Source organism: Fukomys damarensis, unplaced genomic scaffold, assembly GCF_012274545.1.
Source record: "Fukomys damarensis isolate Sample0158 unplaced genomic scaffold, DMR_v1.0_HiC HiC_scaffold_17, whole genome shotgun sequence".
NCBI lineage: Eukaryota > Metazoa > Chordata > Mammalia > Rodentia > Bathyergidae > Fukomys > Fukomys damarensis.
Window position 1 is genome coordinate 7740066 of NW_022900929.1, and position 19467 is coordinate 7759532.

Here is a 19467-nt window from a genome sequence, read left to right on the forward strand (position 1 = left end):
AATAGACAAAAAAGGTTAGAACTGTTGTTATAATCTCTCTTTGATTAGTTTGTCCAAAACATTAGAATAGTTGTTTTGCTTAAGGGTATTTGTAATCCACACAGTTGGTATAGGTTTGATGTATGTTTGAAGAGGGCAAAAAGATGGCCTCATCAAGTTTCTCCCCCTCATTCTACTTTCAATGAAATTGATGATGGATCTCACAGTGCAGAAATGCAATTAATCTACCAAGTCATGACCTCAGTTATGTTCAAACCTAGTGTCTGTGCTCAGCTTTGCTGATGTCCTGAGAAAAGCTTCACAGGTATTTTTACATCAAGATCATTGTGGAGACACTGTCTCTGATTTTCACCATGACCCATTTTTAGAAATTTTCTCAAGATTAATTTTAGTAATCTCCCATGAAACCTATCTCCACAGCCTTAAGATCTTGAACTTGCACCTAGACCACACTACTGCCTACAACCTATCTTCCTCCGGGCCAGATGTCCCAGAAGCCACTCACCTAGAGGGAACTCAATGATGGTGTAGGACAGCATGGGGAGGTGCTGTGTGGTTTCCATGGTTTTTTGTCTTCAGTGATCTACCATTGAGGGAAAGTTGGAAGGATCAATTTGAGACACTCAGCTGAACCTTCTACTCCGCTGGTCCTCACTGGCTCCTTGCTGGCTGGAGGCTAAGAAAGTGCTCTTCCTCTGCATGTATGTCTTTCTGGTTCAACATTATCATGCAAGAGTGGCACCAGGGAGCTCTGCCACTGAACAAAGCTCCCAGGGCATAGTAGACTCACTTTAGCCTTCACTGTGTAAACAAGGAAGAACCTCAGCACATACTCATGGAGGGTGAGATCCAGGGGGAACCCTCTGAGATCCAGCAGTTGCTTAATACTCAGATTGCAGGTTCCTGGAGACACACACACACACACACACACACACACACACACACACACACATTTCCTTCTTTCTTCACTTTCCACACATGGCTTCCAGCCCTCTTGCTCTTTGGTAGCCCTAGGAGTTTATCTGAGCAGATACTTAAAATGGGGCCAGATTGGATGACAAGAAGCAAGTGCTATCACCCTGGAGGAAGCCCAGAGCGGGATCCTTCCTGAGTACAGGACACCTGCTCCAGAAGCCCATCTTGTGCCCCATCCTGGGGCTGAAGGCACATCCCAAGCCCCTTTGAGGTGGCTGCTTTCCCTCCAGATCAGATTGGGTCAGCCTGTGCCTGTGCAAGCAGATAAGGCATGAGCTGAGAGAGGTCTTTTATCAGCTGCTTGTGTTCACAGAGGCCAGATGATCCTCAAGGAGCTGCATAGAGATTTAAAGCACTGATGTGACAAAGACCCTTTGATCCCCACAGTCCAGCCGTCTCCCTGCAGCCAGTGTTTACATAAACTTGAAAAAAACCTGCTGCTACTGTTCAGCGCCCTCATTTTTCAGCCTTAATGGCAATTACATTCCAAGGGCTTGGAGAGATGTGGCCTCCCCTTCAATTCTGGGGTTGGAGTCCAGAGCTGGGTCACTGGAGGGCACACAGCAGAATGTCGAGGAGAAACTGTTACACATTGAGGCTTTGAAATTGGTCCCTGGAAAGCTTTGGCTTATTTCTTTGTTTATTCTTATTGTCCATGAAAAGTTCACACTTGAAAGACTTGGGGTTTTTGTTGTAGTGTATCAAAATGTATTGAAAGTTTGGGCTCAGGCAACATTCCTGAACCAGAAGTGGAAGTTTCTTCACCACACCCAGTGAGTCTGGGGTCTTCTCCCCAAACCTCTTGCTGCCCCTAATGTTCCTCACTACTCTTCTCTCTCAAACTCAGACCCCATCTTCTCTCTGGTCACTCTCTGCAATGGCCATGATGGGGCTGTGGAGAGAGACCTGTCCCATCTGTTCAGAATCCCAAATCAAGAAAGCAGAAGGGACCTTTAGGACTTCAGGTTGTTTCCAAAAGGTCAAGGACATGTGCTTGCCCTTTGACAGCTTTAAGTGCCTCTTATGTCCTCCCCTCCACTTCTAAGGGGCTGGGATGTCCCTCCCATACTCTTTTTTCCCATCCTCCGTATTTGTTCTTATGCCTTGTGTATTAAGCAGCTTTTTCCCATTGCTGGTTGCAATACTGACTGTCACAGCTTAAAGGAGGAGAAGTTTAATTTGGCTGACAGTTCAGGGGATTCAGCCCATGGTCTGCTGGCTCCAAGTCAGGAATATCATGGTGGAGTGGTGGAGTGGAGGAAAGCTGCTTACCCCTGGCAACCAGAACATAGAGAGAGAAGGGAGGGGTGGAGAAGGAGATACAGTATACCTTCCAAAGGCACATCCTAGTGGCACATTTCTTCTACCCAGGGCCTGCCGCCTAACAGCACATTTATGTATGAACCTCATCAATGGACCAATCCACTGATGAGTGCTGAATAGTTTCGCCATGATCCAATCACCTTCCCAAAGCTGCACCTGAGACTGTTGGGGGACATTCTAGATCTAAACCATTACACCTGGCTTCCTGTGAGAACAAAGGAAACAAAACACTTTGTATGGGAGAGAATTGTGAGAATATGGTTGTGTTTGTCTGTTCAAGTCCTTTCCCTCACCAAGGCCTAAAGGATGGAGCTTGTGGGGGTGCTGCGGTAGACCAGATCCTGGGTCTGGAGCACCCCAGCCACTTCCAGTACAGCTCCCCCATCTGTTTGGCACCTAGAGTTCCCTGGACCCTGTCCCTGGCATGGCATAATGCCCCAGCAAGCCCTATCAGTGGCTGGTGCTGAGGACGGTGGACACAGCCACCCAGATGAAAGTAACTAGGGTCCCATGCCTGGAACCCATAGCAAGAATCCTAGTGGAGCCTTTCTTTCCTTTCAGTGCCCAGTCTCTGGCCAACTTCTCTTCCCTCTGTCTAGCTGCTTTCAACAGCACAGGGTTTTAGGAAGTTTTGTCTTGTTCCTCTTTCCAAGAGCTGGCCCAGGGCAAAGCACTTGGATTTTCTCAATACCCAACCTGCTTGGATGGGAATGTGAATACCACATGGCTTGGTATACAGATCCTGGCATTTTTCAACTTGCCCATCATAGATGGAAATATAAGGACAGGTGCCAGTTTTGTGGGACTATGAGGTTTGTACGGTGTTAAGGGTTCTCTTTTTTTAAACTATGAAATAAAAATTAGGCATTCAGCTGCCTCTCAGGCTCATCCGCAAAATGCCAATGCATATTTCAAAACTAGCGACCTGATCAGAAGTGTGATGAAGCGCAAGATGGAGTGGAAAGAAACAGTCTTGTAATTTGGGTTAAATTGTCTTCCTTCAGTAACTTAAACAAACAACCCATAACCAGGTGAGTCTATTACTGGGGACCCAACAAGACCCAGGAAGGGGCTTTTGCAAATGAGAGGACACTGCAGTTCTTGCCTCTCTGTCCTCTAGGAATACTCTCCTCTTCCACCAATGAATATGCATCCTTCCCTCCCCCAAACCACACTATGTCAAATTTCTAAAGATGCTTTCCAAATGATCTTCGTGCAATGTGCCATATGTATCAAGACCTTGCAAATATTCAAGCTCTTTTTTTTTAGGAACCCTACTTTTGGCAGTCCAGTCTCAGAAAAATGTCTAGATCATGAAAGATCTTTATGCACAATGATGTTTATTGCAGCATTGTTCACAATAACCAAAATTTGGATGAACTGTACTCACTAACAACATGGGAGTGGCTAAGTAAGATATGACATATTCACCTTGTAAAATATTATACCATTAATGTCAATGATTTTTTAAAAGAAGCTATGCAGGATGAAAACAACACAGATTCCACCTCACACCACAAAGAATGGCTGCTATCAAGAAATCAACCAATAACAAATGTTGGCAGGGTTGTGGGGAGAAAGGAACTCTTTTCCATTGTTGGTGGGAGTGCAGACTGGAGCAACCACTATGGAAGTCAATATGGAGATACCTCAAAGAGCTGCGATTAGAGGTTCCATTTGACCCAGCCATCCCTCTGCTGGGTACCTTTCCAAAAGAACTAAAAGAATCATATCACAGTGATATATGCACACCTATGTTTATAGTGGCTCAGTTTGTAATAGCTAAAACTTGGAAACAGCCCATTTGCCCATCAGTTGGAGACTGGATAAAGATGTGGTTTTTCTATAAAATGAAATACTACTCAGCCATAAAGAATGAGAAATTAGATTCATTCATAGGAAAATGGATACATATTGAGGATATACTCCTAAGTGAAATAAATGAGTCACACATGTGTAAATACTGAATAGTTTCTCTGGTGTGAAAAACTATAATGGTACATAAGATTCTAATGATATAATTGACAATGTGAAATAGAAAGAAAAGGGCTAAAGGTGTACAGAAAGTGGGAAGGGTAGGGGAAAGGTAATAAGGGAAAAGAAAAAATATGAGAAAATAAAGAAATGGACATAAAGTATTTGTAAATGAGGAGGGGAGGAAGGGGTGAAGGGAGGGCAGGGACAAGGGGAAAAATGAGAACCAAGACCTGTCATGTAAAGGTACAAGATCCCAATGATAAATGTAACTGTAACTGTATACCTAAAAAAAAAAATATATATATATATATATATATGTGTGTGTGTGTGTGTGTGTGTGTGTGTGTGTGTGTGTGTGTGTATGTATACATATATAACAGGAAGGCATTACTAGCAATTTGAGGGTCCAACTATGGAGGGATTCTTTGTAAAAGTTGCTGTGTGCATCTGTCATGGTATATTAGCTATGATATTTCATCTTTCCCAGAGGCTAACACTAGAACCATTTCCATCTGTGGCTGATGAACGAGTACAGAGATGTTAGGTAAATGGTCCCAAAGGACACAGCAGCAGCCCAGCTCTGGAGGTCCCTGTTTTACTCTTTGTGGTGAGCTACAGTTTGTCCAGAGACTTCCTGGTAACCAATGTGAAAACAGAAAATGGAAACCAGTACCAAAACCAAACAACAGAAACAAATGGGAAAAGAAAATGAGACCCATTGCTTTTTCCTTCTGTAGCCCTTGTTAACTTGAAGTTTACTTCTCTTTAGCTCTGGAAAATGTCCTTGGTAGCTTCTCTCTTTCTTGTCTTTCCTTTGGGGTGTTACTGAGGATTGAACCTAGAGGTTTTTGCACTGAACTATAACCCTACCCATTTTTATTTTTATTTTGAAGCAGAAGCTTCCTAAATCACTAAGTTGCTTAGGCTGGGTTAAACTTGATCCTCCTACTTCAGCCTCCCAAAGTGCTAGTATCACAGATATATATTTCTATGCCCTCCTTTTTTGTTTTGTTTTGTTTTGTTTGTTTTTTTGGTGCTGGGGATGGAATCCAGAGCCTTATTCATGTTATTCATGCTTGGCAAGTGCTTTGCCACTGAGCTACATCTCAACTGTGGTTGTGTCTTTGACAGTCATCCCCTCTGTGTTTATCTGGCATCTTTGTGTTGCATTCCTATTGGTTGGTTTGGACCTCCTCATGTCACGTTCTATGTCTCTTATCTTGGTTGCTTCTGTTTTTATTTGTCTTTTTGCTTTTATGCTTTGAAAGGAGTCCTGGGCAAACCCCACTCTTCACTCTTCTATCAAACTATTTATTTCAGCAATCATATTTTAACTGCTAAAATGAATGCCTTATACCTGGGTTATTCTTTTGCATAGTTTCCTTTTTTTTAACCCATGGATTAAATAACTCTTCAAGCTCAGCAGGCCTATAGAGTAGATTTTTTGAATCACAGGACTTGTATTATGTTCGTGTTCATTTTTTTCCTTAAATTTCTCTTTCACATTGTTGTTTTTCCTAAACGCCTGATACCTTTGAGTGCCTGGGATATTTAGGACCACAGAATAGGAAGGCTAGTCAGGATTTCTCTGTACCTGGGCGTGAGCCCCTGAGCTGGCCACATACCGTGATGTGAGCAGGTGAGAAGCAGGTGAGAAACAGATGAGGAGCCAGCGAGCAGCTGGTGAGCAGGTGAGCAGCTGGCTTCCTACTCTGCAGACTCCCCAACACCAGAGAAGGATTCATTTAAGCCATCAACATGTGCAAGACTTCTCATAGTTCACATCAGGTCTATAGAGTTTTTCTCTCCCTTCTCCTCTGCCTTATCTTCTTCCTTCTCCTCCTCTTTCTCTTCCCTCTGCCTCTCCCAACCCCTCTCCTCATTTTCTCCTCCTTCTTTAAGCAAACTATCCTTGCTCAGGCTAGGAATAAATGCCTGCCTGTTTAAGCTCCACCCAAGAGCAAAAGTATGTGGTGTTTTGTTGCTTGTCCTGTCATTCCACTGCTGGTCTTTAGCCAGAGGCTTCTTTCCACCCTGAGCCCAGAGGCTCTGTGGTTCTGCTGCTTTCAGATTCTTGCTGCTTCCTCATGGCTGCTGATTTCTCTTTCTGCTCCACCTCACTGGTGCTTCTGCTTTTACTTTCTGTCTTCTACACATTTATGACAGCTATTTTTCTCCTGGTGAAGACCCTCCTGTTCTTTTGGTTGTTAAAGTTTATGCATTCATTGCTTGGTGATCATTTTGGAGATGGAGAATCTAACGTGAGGACTTAATCTGTCATCTTGAAGCCAGATCCTTTAACAGGCTTGAGAGAAATCTCTTTAAATTTCATAGAAATGTTTAGTTTAACCCGTTTTTTTTTAAATGCAGGTTTTATAGACACCGTGGATCACAGAGGATAGACCAATGAGAGGACCTGTTTGAATCATAACATGGAGAAAGGTGTGACCATGCTAAATCTGAAGGAGTAATGAGCCCACCAACCTAGCAGGATGCCAGAGTTCCAGTGTTAGAGTCCCAGGAAATAAAGTTAGAGAAGAAGTCTAGATCTGGGACTTTTAGTTCCAGGACTGAAAATTTGGCTAAGGGATTTTGTGCAGAGTAAAAAAAAGCAATAAAATCAATATTTTACAAAGAGTCACTTGGCAGGGCATAAAAAAAAACTCTTTGAAGGGTAGATAGACTAGAGGCAGTGGGCCAGTCACCTTCCATTTGTGAAATGAGGAATGATGGCCACTGGATTGGGCACTTTTCTGTGGCTGGGACAAAATACCTGACACAACTTAAAGGAGGAGAGTTTTATTTTGATTCATGGGTTTTAGAGGATTCCGTCTATGGTCAGCTGGTGCCAAGACAGAAACAAGATGACAGAGGGACATGGCAGAGGAAAGCTCTTCTATTCATGGTAGTCAGGAAGCAGAGAGAGAAGGGAGGAGCCAGGGACAAGAATATACACTTCCAGCTCACAATTCCAGTGACCACCTCCAGCCAGGCCCCACCTCCCATGGTATAGTCAGCTAGTAAAGTCATGAATGGGCAAATCCACTGTTAAGTACAATGCTCCTGTGATCCAACCAAACACATGAGATTTCTGGGGGACATTTTAGATATGAGCCATATTAGCAGCAGCAGTAAAAAGAAAAAAAATAGGAAGAGATGTAGCTAGGTTAGAAATAAGTATCTATAGTACTTAATACTGATTGGATATGAAGGTTTGGTATTGATGAAGTTGGAAAATTCATAAGTACCCATGCTGCTTCTACTTCTCTCTTCAAGAGAAAAGTAGAAATCTTGATTTTCAGCCTATATTTTTATAGGTAGTGGTGGTTTTGGTAATGGTGGAGATAGTGATGGTGATGGTGATATGGGTGATGGTCATAGTGGCAGAAACAAGGATTGTAATATTGGTGGTTGTAATGGCAAGAGTGGTGATTGTGGTGGGGATGAGTTGAAATGTGGAGGTGATCCTGGCGATGGTAGTGGTACCAGTAAAGATGGTTGACACTGATGGTGGCCAGATGGAAGTGGTGCAAGGTGTGAGAGTGGTGGTAATTAGGGAGGGAGCTGCTGATAGTAACGATGGAGATGGTGATGGTGATGGAGGAGGATGCGGCCGTGGTGAGAAGGTAATGGTAACAATGGAGGTGACGGTGTTGGTGGAGGAGGTGTTAGTGGAGGAGGAGGTGTGGAGGTGGTGATGAAGGCAGTAGTGCTAGTGATGGAGGTGGTGGCGGTTGGTGGTGGAAGTGGTGGTAACGATAGGTGTAGTGGTTGAGGGGGTAATGGCGATGGAGAAGGTGATGGTAACCATGGAGGTGGTCATGGTGATAGAGGAGGTGGTGGTGGTACAGGCGATGACGGTAGTGGAGGAGGTGGCGGTGATGATGAAGACGGCGGTAGACGTGGAGGTGGTGATGGTAATGGAGGAGATGGTCACAGCGATGGTTGTTGTGATACTAAGTGATCACGATGGCAATAGAGATGATGCTGATGCTAGTCAAAATAGGAGCGATGATGAGTACGTGGATGGTTTTAGAGAAGGAGGGAGTGGCAGCAGTAGTACTATGTTAGTGGTGGTGGTAACAATGGCAGCTGATTGTGGCAGGGACAGTGGCAGTGAGGGAAGTAATGAGAGGAGAGTGGTGACTCGTGGTAGCGATGACTGTAGTGTCATGGGACTGATGCTTAGAGGGATGGAGAAAGTCATAGTGGTGGAGTGATCATAAGGGTGGTAATTATGACATCAGAGACTGTTGGAGGCTGCTGCTGGTGGTGGCAGACACATTTTGGCTATGCGACCGTATATTTAAGTCTTGAGCAACCTTTTCTTTATATGTACAGTACCTCAGTGTATGAGCTTAATTTGTTTTATGATTTTGGAAAAGATGGCTACGTTTGTGTTTGTGAGGGGAAGACTGTGGTTGTATTTGTCCCCCGATGCAGAATTTGCAAATGGAAGCAAAATTCTGCTGGATGCTTTTGTTGACAAACCAAATTGTTTGCAAACAAACATTTGTGAACTGAAGTTTTAGGGGGAAAGAAGTAGGCTTGGTTCTCTACAGAACTATGTGAGCTGGCTCTATTCTCCCAGAAATTTGATTAGACAAGCGTGGACAATCTGTGTTGGAGGAGCCAGTCCTTGAGCTAAGAAGGTTTTCAACCTCTAGAATTTAAATAAGAGATTTGGAAATTCCAGTTTTAAGAGGTGAACATTTGAATTTAAAAGACTTGTGGAGTCAGAACGTGAGTCATCACCGTGACAGCAAGATGCTGAATGAACTCGAGGTTAAGACAGGGCTCACAGGTGAGGGGTGAGTAGAAAAGATCAGGGTGCCAGACAGAAGTAGAAATGAGCAAAGGGCAATAGCCTGACATGGCCCAGGCCTCACTGGTCCCCAAAGACCTGTAAAAGTTGGTTCTGGTTTCGTATGCCCACAAGATTGTCAATTGCATCCTTTTCATGAACTTCTTTTTTATTTTCAATTACTCTGTATGGGTATATGTTTTTGCTCCTGGCAATAAAATACTAAGGACAAGATATACACAAAATAAACTGTCTTATTTTCCATGCTATTTTCAGAGTCACCAGGGTCCAGAACCACTATTAGATGGTTGTGTTTGGAACACACAGCCCTCTTCCACGGAACTTGTGTTGGACGACTCGCACATCTAAGATTCTTATTTAATATCAGGTCTATTTTGCACAGAGTCCAGGCTTTACTTAATATAACCTGGTAGTTAGTAGTTCCCTCCTATTTTGAAATCAGTCTCACCTTGCCCTGCCCCCAAGATATGCTGTACTTCTCCAGCTGTGGGAATATCTCTCCAGTGTCTCCTACACCCTCTCACTCTCTTCTTGCTTCTCTGATGTGCGTCCTTCTCTCACACACTGTGACCCTCCTTCTCCTCTTGTATTCCACAGATGCCTAACTCAGAGTCTCTCTGACCTTGGCTTTGGCACACTCAGAAGATCCTGACTCTGGTCTCTCTCTGTCAAGTGCAATGGAGCAGAGCCTACTGACAAGCTGGCCTTTTGCCTGATGCCCCATGGCTTCTGCTAGGTTGGCAGAGAGGAAGGAGGATGGCAGAGAACCTTTCCTGCATTCCTTTCATGGGCTGGCTCCTCTACATCTGGGGCTATGGGCGGGATTGCCTTCATTTAGATTTAAGTGTCTCCTTTATGTGAGTTACTCTGACATTTGATATTTAGTTGATGAGGATTCTAGGTTTCAGAAAGTTCAGGTCATTTACTTAAAATCGTTTAACACATGTTCTAAATGAGCAAAAATTGAAATTCCTAAACATATATTATAAATTATCCATGATCTAACTATGTCATATGGTGGATTTCATTCCTTTGGAAGTGTTCTTTCTTTGGTCTAGAATCCTTTTCTGGCCCTACTTTTCCTCTGGGAAACCCCTACTCATTCTTTAGGACCCAGATCAAGTGCTACCTTCCTCTTTGCAGACTCCTGAGCAGCTGTCTCAAGACACAACCTTCTTCCAAGCTCCAGTTGCTTGTGCCTGCCTTATGAAGATGCAGCGTTGCACATGGTATGGTAACCCTTTGTATGCCTACCTCCACTCTACAATGTTGTCTTCTTTAGAGGGAAAACCCCTGTTTACCATATAAACAAACAAACAAGCAAACAAGCATTGCCTGAATAAGTTTTTTAAAAAAAAGTAGGCAATCAAGTTGAACAATACCTTTAGTAAGCTTCAGGGACTAACTATATTAAGGCTTATCTCCTTGTCTGTTTCCTCAGCCACATGGGACATGTATAAGGACTATGCCACCAGGGGACTACTTTAAATAGGCAACCTTAAGAACTCATGTTTCATCATTAGTAAATCGCTTTACCTAAATACTGCTTAAAGAGGAAAAAAAAAAAAGAACTCAGGTTTCGATGGAGACTCTTCAGTTCACTCTTACCTCTCATGCCACAGTCTCTGCTTTTAAAGAGGATGGTGGCGAATTTCCAATTCAGAATCTTGTTTTGCTGTAGAATGTGACTGAAAGAATCACAGAGGTAGATTTGATTCATGCTTTAATCCTTTCAAGAAATTGAATCCACTCTTACACAGTGTCCTTTTTTCCCAGATTTTGAAAATTTCGAATCCATTTTAAACTAGATTGTGACTGACAAACCCTTGGGAACCTTAGTGAACAGTTAAATACTAATTAGCCAAACCCCTGCTAATCTCTCAGCTGTCAGAGGTAGAGATAGAGACAAAAGCTTCCGTTACACGTGGGCTGTTCCCCAAGGAGGAGAGGTCAGAGGGGAGTGTTCAGTCAGCTGTGAGATTAGGTGAGCTAAGTCTCAAGTAATCACCATAAAAAATCCAAACGCCCCTTATTCACTTAAAAGATATTACATTGACATGAAACTTTCTTTTGTCAGTTTTCTTTCCCCAAACTTCCCATCATTTAAATGGTTCTCATAATTTTTAGGATAAAGTTCAAAACCTTCCTCTAACTCTCTATCTCCAGTAAAGACTTCTGGGTGTGTCTGACTTCCTCTTCCTCCGGAAACTTCTGCTCAAGCCAAACGAGAACTCTGGTGCAGGAGTCTCAGGCTGAACCCAACTCCAACCTGTTTGGCTGTCCCCATCTGAGTAACCTACTCAGAGTCAGCCAGAGTCTACCTTTTCATAATCCATTGCATTAGAAGAGCAGAGGAGGGCTGGGGATTTAGGTCAGTGGTTCTGCTACTTGCCTCGCAATCACAAGGTCCCAAATTCAATCCCTGGCACAAAAAAACAAAACAAAACAAAAACAAAAACAAAACAAAGCAAAACAAAACACCAGAAGAGCAGAGGAAAAAACAATTTCCTTTATACAATCAGTTCCGATCTTCTCTACAGATTCAAGAAGCGGCTGTAGGGAACGATAAATGCACTGAGACCCAGGGAAGCTTCAATGTCAGGTCCAAGGTCACACAGGTGCCAGGAGGATAGGAGGGCTGGCACCCAGAGTCCCAGCTCTCGCCTCCTTGTTGTTCCGTACAGCAGTCTTCTCAGGTGTCCGACCGAAGCCTGACCCACCCACCAGGGAGACCTTCTCTTCCTCAACTTGTGGACAACTGAGAAAAACATGAATTCTTCACAAAGTTAAATTTAGTCAATTTGCTGGTCTCTCTTTTATTCTAAAGTTACACTCGGGTTGCTGAAATGTATTTTCTTTGTATCAAATAGCCACAGAAGTCAGTTTGTAGTTGCTTTTCTTTCTGTTTATCCTTATTTGGCAAAATCCAAAATTGTCAAAATGATGTAGACCTCTCCATTTCATTTGAAGCGTTAGTACTTTATAACATCCCAAAGTTTGAGAAACATTGTGTGTTGTGTGTTTTGGTAAAGCCTTCCTTCATCATATGAACTCAACTTAATCTTTTCCTCCTTGCTTCTTGAAAGTAATAAATTATTGTATAATTCACCTGACAGTTAAATGTAATTATGTGTCACATTAGTAAGTGAGTTATATTTTTATCTTGAGAAATTCTCCCCATGACTTTTTTGGCTGAGTGGCCCATCCCTTCTTCGGGCATCCCTGTCTGTAGAATAAGGTTCCTATAGAACATTTAGCATTGCTCAGCTCCTACTTGCTTATTGACCATCTTTTCTTCTAGCCTGTGAGTTCCTAAGAGTATAATCCTGGTATTCCCAGCACTACAGTACAATGGACCCTCAAGTTATGACCTGCTTGACATACGAACAACTTGAGTTAATTGGGATAATGGAAGAATCATCTGCCTCTTGTTATCTATAGTGTGTACCCAGGTAAACATCCAGGTCTTGGCTGTCTTGACTTAGTTACAACCAGCTAATGGGAACCTATCAAGTTCTTAAGTCAAGGGTCCACTGTACCTATGTCCAATAATATTGAATGACCACCAAGAATGTCACAGACTGGGATTTAGCTTAGTGGTTCTGCCACCTGCCTTGCAAGCACAAGGTCCCAAGATAGTTCCCCAGAAGCAAAAAAGAAAAAAAAGAGAAGGAAGAAGAAGAAGAAGAAGAAGAAGAAGAAGAAGAAGAAGAAGAAGAAGAAGAAGAAGAAGAAGAAGAAGAAGAAGAAGAAGAAGAAGAAGAAGAAGAAGAAGAAGAAGAAGAAGAAGAAGAAGAAGAAGAAGAAGAAGAAGAAGAAGAAGAAGAAGAAGAAGAAGAAGAAGAAGAAGAAGAAGAAGAAGAAGAAGAAGAAGAAGAAGAAGAAGAAGAAGAAGAAGAAGAAGAAGAAGAAGAAGAAGAAGAAGAAGAAGAAGAAGAAGAAGAAGAAGAAGAAGAAGAAGAAGAAGAAGAAGAAGAAGAAGAAGAAGAAGAAGAAGAAGAAGAAGAAGAAGAAGAAGAAGAAGAAGAAGAAGAAGAAGAAGAAGAAGAAGAAGAAGAAGAAGAAGAAGAAGAAGAAGAAGAAGAAGAAGAAGAAGAAGAAGAAGAAGAAGAAGAAGAAAAAAGAATATGATGTACACCTGATTGGGCTGCAGAATGAGAACAGCTGACATGTGTTGAATATGTACCATGTGCTTCCAATTACACTTTCTGCTCTCCATACATTATCTTATTCAAAGTCAATATGCACAAGCTGGATCATCACAGATTCAAGTGGGGGAATATTTATATCCATTTATATCCAAGGGGAAAAACCTTTCACAAAGTAGATCATACTTGGCCTTGAAGATGGGTAGACCAAGGACAATATGAGCCAACTGTATGCTGGAAATTACAAACCACTGATGAAGCCCTTCTTGCTTATGAGACATCAGCCCCGCTTACCCTTTCTAAATGCTGCCATTAGAATTTTATCTTTTGTAGTAGTTCCTTAGCTTTCCTCTAGGGTTTTCATTTAAAATGTGAATAATATTGGGAAGGTAATTACAAGGTTCAAGATGGGGCAGAGACAGTGTAATGGTCAGTGTTATTGGCGGTAAGGAAGATGTTGAAAAGGGAAGGTAGAGGAATCCAGAGCTGAAGACCCAAATGGTCTAGAAAGACTTCACCTCTTTGTCCTCATAAATTAATTCTCTGTTATAACCCACTGCCCCACCTCATGTCTCCCAATTGTTTTTCCAAATTTGAGCAAATGTAACTCAACATTTTCATGTAGATCAAGCCTCTATTCTAGTTAAGTCATGTTAACACCCAACCTTTAAGGGTTCCATTACAGTCAGAGACTTTTTTTTTCCACTTCTTGGTAAATAGGTGGACGGTGGTGGTGGTAGTGGAGGAGGAGGTTCTATAGCATTCATATGATTCTCACAAGTATGTCAAAGTCCCAATGGTTATGAAACATGAACTCAGAAAAGGAGAACAGAACTTCTTCAGTTGTGATCTGTGGATCACTGCTGCTAGGATCCACTGGGGCTTCTTGTTTTTGTTTTTGTTTGTTTGTTTTCATTTTGTTTTTAATACAGAGTCCTAGATCACAAAGGCAGAACTCTTGACTTAAAAAATAGGGTATGGGAACCCCAGAACTTAAAAATCCTCCCAAGAGCTGTACTGTAAAATCTGACAACCCCTGCCTTTAAGTTGATTCAGGTTTGTGTTTAGTAACACTTCAATTATATGAGCACTATTATCTTGTTTCTAACTTGGAGGGAAATGACTCTTATTCATTTTTATATAAATGTTTGCTGGCTGGGTATGGTAGCCCACACCTGTGATCCCAACACTCTGGGTGTCTGAAGCAGGAAGATCGCAAATTCAAGCCCAGCCCAAGCAATGACTCAGAAAGGCTGTAACAAACAAACAAACAAATGGCTAAGGATGTAGGTAGCTCAGTGCAAAGTCCTAGGTTCAATCTCCAGTCCCACAATTGATCAATCTGTTAATGTTTGCTATTAATTTTAAGTAGATTTTTAAATCTCTTTTAGGAAGTCTACTAATTTTATTAGAAATAGGTTTTCAGTTTCATCATACACATGTTCAATATTGTCCACTTTTTCATTAATGTAATAGATTATAGTTAGAGATATCCTAACGGTGAAATACCCTTGCATTCCAGGTTAAACTTAGATAATGATACACACATTTTAAGAAGTGTATTTGCACAGCACCTGCTAATGTTTTTGTCTTAACTTTAAAAATGTATTAATACTATAAAATTTACTGTTTATTTTTCTTAAAGTCCTCTGAATTGTAACATACCACCATCAACATCATGGCAGTCATGATACAGAATAGTCACGTCATCTCAAAACTTTTCCTCTTGTGGATGCTTTGTGATTCTCCCATCCCCAACTCAGTAATCATTGACCCCCTTATCCCTGTAGTTTTGTCTTTTCCAGAATGACTTATAAAAGCATTTATCCAATATGGAACCTTCTGAGACTTGTTTCTTTTACCCACTATTATTCTGCTGGGATTTGTCTAAGTTGCTGCGAGTACCTGTCTGTACTTAATTCCCTGTTATTGCCGAGGGATGTTCAGGTTTATAGATGCTCCCTTTCCTCAGCCAACCGTTCACTGAAGGCCATTTGGACTGTTTTCCAGTTCTGTTAGGAACAGAGTTGTTGTGTGCACTCATGATTAGGTTTTTATATGGAGTTCTCATTTTTGTAAATAGTTCAGAAAACAACTGCTGACCCATTTGTTATGTGTATGTTTATCTTCATAAAAATTTGCCAAGCTATATTTCAAAGAACCACACCATTTTGAATTCTAACAGCAATGAATGAGAGATCCTTCTGTTACTTTGTATTCTTGCCAGTGTTTGGTATTGTAGATTTTAAAGTTAAGTGTAGCTGGTCTAACAGATGTGGAGAAGCACCTTCTCATGCTGTTGTTTTCTGCAGTGTTGGGGATCAAACCCAGGGCTTGTGCATGCTGATCCACACTACCCAGCTCTCTCACTTGATTTTTAATTTTCATTCTTTCTCACAATTAATGATGTTAACTATTTTAACAAATGTTTTATGGGGGTGTTATTTGCGATCTACCTTCTTCAGGCCATTTTTTTAAGCTTTAATTGAGTTTATTAGTACATTTTAGGGATACAGTACAGTTGCATTCATTGTTGGGATCTTGTAATCTTCAGACCATTTTTAAAAATTGAAGATTTGTTTTCTTATAGATGAGTTTCTAAGAATTTTAAAAATATATTATGGAGACAAATCTTTTGTTACATATGTAATTTACAAATACTGATTTTAATTTTACTAACAGTGTTTTATGAAAAGTACAGGTTTTTAATTATAATTTTCCCTGTATTATGTTGTTGGTAGCTTATTTGAGGACTTCTTCCTTAACCCAAGATCTAAAAGATTCCTTCCTGTGTTTTCTTCTAAATGTTGTGTGGTTCTGCAATCATGGCTTTAGATCTGTGATTGACTAAGTTAATATTTATATAAAGCATGGGATAAAGTTCAATGTTCAGTTGTTTCAAAAACATTTGTCATAAAGACTATAGAAAATTGGTCATATTTACATGGGTTTATTTCTGTTTTAGTCCTCCAACTTTATTTTCCTTTTTAAAAATTGTTTTGGCTATTCTAATTAATTCATCTTTCTATGTGAATATTACAGTCAGTTTGTCTACATCTATAAAAACCTTGGTGGGATTTTGACTGCAGTTGGAGAAAAATGACATTTTAACTGTCTTGTGTGTTCTAATCCATGAATACTATCTCCGTTTGTTTAGGATTTTCAAGATATTTCACAAAAAATTCTTGGTTTTGAGTGCAGAGATCCTGCACAAATTTTGCTAGTTTTACATGTATTTTCTCTTCTTGAGCTTTTTAAATGATGCTTTAAAATATTTGTTTATAATTGTTTATTGCTAATATATAGAAATAGAATGGATTTTTGTGTGTTGACCTTATATCCTGAGATCTTTCTAAACTCAATTATTAGTCCTAAGAGCTTTATTGTGTTCAATTTTTAATCATGTTCTTTTTATGCAGTAGTTAATCTATGGTCACATATTTTTATCATTTTTATATATTTATATGATAGATTACATTGATTTTTGAATGTTAAACTAGTCTGTATTTCTGAAATAAAACCCATTATTGTGATGTATTGATTCTTTTAAAATTTCTGGAGCTGATTTGTAGTTTTGTTGAGGGTTTTAATGTCTATGCTCATTAGGGATATTTGTTTTTTGTTTTGTTTTATTTTTGTACTATCTTGACCCTGGCTGCACTAAATTTTTAGGAAATATTTTCTTCTATTGACCTACATATGATTATGTAGAACTGCTATGAATTCATCTTTTAATGTTAGATTTACTAATGAAACCATGGTGGCCTAGAACTTTCTTGTGGGGGAGTTTAAACTACATATTCATTGTCTTTAGGAGATAGAGTGCTATCATGGTAGCTCTTGTGTTAACTGGTTCCAAGAAATTCGATGAGCACTAACAACTAGGAGGACCAAACAAATTGTTTTGGCTGGAAAGAATAGCCAGTCATAAATCAATTGACACCTACATGTTCTAGTTTGTGTTTTGAGTTCTAAATAAATGATAAGTACCAGGACAACATTTTTAGACCAAAATGCATCAAGCATCAAATTTGATAAGTTTCAAAGTAGTTGAGTACCAAGATATGACTGTATAAGGGTTGTAGTAGATTTCAAAGAATTAGGCCATTTCATTTAAGTTGCTGAATTTTTACTTTGGGGATTTGTACTATTAGTACTACTGGTATTACCATTATGGGACTTCACAGTGGGTAAAATAGACCCATTCCACACTTTTCTAATGAAATTATGTACTGTAGCATAATGGTAGCCAGGTTTTCCTCTCAGTAGCTGTATCTGGGGAGTACAGAAAACAATCTTTATTTCAGCCATTTGATGTGATACTTGGTGCTTTGCACATTTAAAAAAGTGTCATATCAAGATTTTTTATCTCTATGTGCCACCTGCCTCACAAGTGCAAGGACCTGAGTTTGATCCCCAGTACCAAAAAAAGAAAAAGAAAATATTTTTACCTGCATAATGCCCCTTGCAACATTTTTTTTGTGTATGTATCCCTGGCCATCATTAGAGTAAAATACACCCACCATACTTTTGTTATGTAAATATGTACTTTACCATAATGGGAGTTGGCTGTGGCTCACAAAAGCTGTGCCTGGGGAAAACAGGAATTCATTTGTGTGTTCACCCTCTTGACAGTTGAAGAGCAAAATATGTACAGGATATCCAAGGCAGCAACAGATGTTTTTTACCCATGAAATGCTCATTAGTAAATTTCTGTGCTAAATTTAGAATTTGTTCTAAAAAAATCTTTTCTTTTGATTTTTCTTGTAGGATTAGTCCAATTCAGTACAATGGCACATGAAAAACCAGATTTACAAGTTTGGGAGGAAGTCAAAAGTGAGTCATCAGGTAACTGATGATGATGCTGATGATGACCAACAATGACAATGACAACAATGACAATGACTTTGATGTTGGCCATTTGAACCAAAGTTCCTGTGACAGTGAAATGGAGCAAGAATCTTGATATATTCACAGAGAATGAAGACCTCCTTGATTCAAATAAGGAAGAAGCAGCAATGTTGAATACCTATTTGACTAGTCAAAATGCAACAAAATGGTCACACATGCCTAAACAACCCAATGTTAGAACTAGGTTCAAAAATATAATTAGGTTCTTGGCAGGGGTGAAACCTATTGGATGGGATGCCAGCACTGAGATTCAGTGTTGGAAACTGTAACAGATGATTTGCTATAAGATGTTGTGAAATATAAAAATGATGAAATACAAGTAAAACATTTTGTATACACTGAGAGTCATACTTGAAAATTTTTATTATGACACTTCACTTTCTGAACTGAAAGCATTCATAGGTCTGCTGTACTTAGCAGGAATTTCTCATAGTAATTGCAGGAATGTAAAAGACTTATGGAGAAGTTGTGGATGTGGGCTTGAGTTTTGTGGAACGATGACACAGAGAAGATCTGGTTTCTTTCAAAATTGCCTGAGGTTTGATGACAAAACCACCCACCAAGAAAGGAAAAGAATTGATAGTGTGGCTGCTCTCTGCTCATTGTTTGAGAGCTTTGATTTAAAATGTCAAGCAATTTACACACCATCTGAATAACATGACTACTTATGAACAGCTTACAGCATTTTATGGTCACTATAACTTTTGGCAGTATTTGCCAAATAAGCCTTCAAAATACAACATAAAAATATATGCCCTGGTAGATGTGAAGATATAACTTCAATTTAGAAATTGATTATGATTTAGAACTCAATCACCAGGTTTTTATTTATGCAATAATAAACCAAATGATTTTGTAAACAGACTTGTTTATCCTATCTCCCAAACCAATCAGAATGTGACATTTGACAATTGGTTTACCAGTTACCTATTGATGTTACATTTGTTAACAGAGCACAAGTTGACCAGCATAGGAACTACATACAAGAACAAAGTAGGAATTACCAGTGAAATGTTGCAAGCTCAAAATAGACTATTGAATAGTATAATCTTTGGATTTCAAAGAGATTTAACATTGGTCTCATGTATCACAAAGAAAAACATGGTGTTACTGCTGATATCAACATCCCACCACAATGTCAAGATCAACAAAAGAAAAGTCCACAAAAATGAAGCCAGAAATCATAACTTTTTACAACAAAACTAAAGGTGGAGTAGATGTTGTTGAGTTATGCAACAACTATGATGTCACTTGAAACACAAAGCATTGGCCAATGGCTGTATCTTATTTGATCCTAAACTTGTGTGC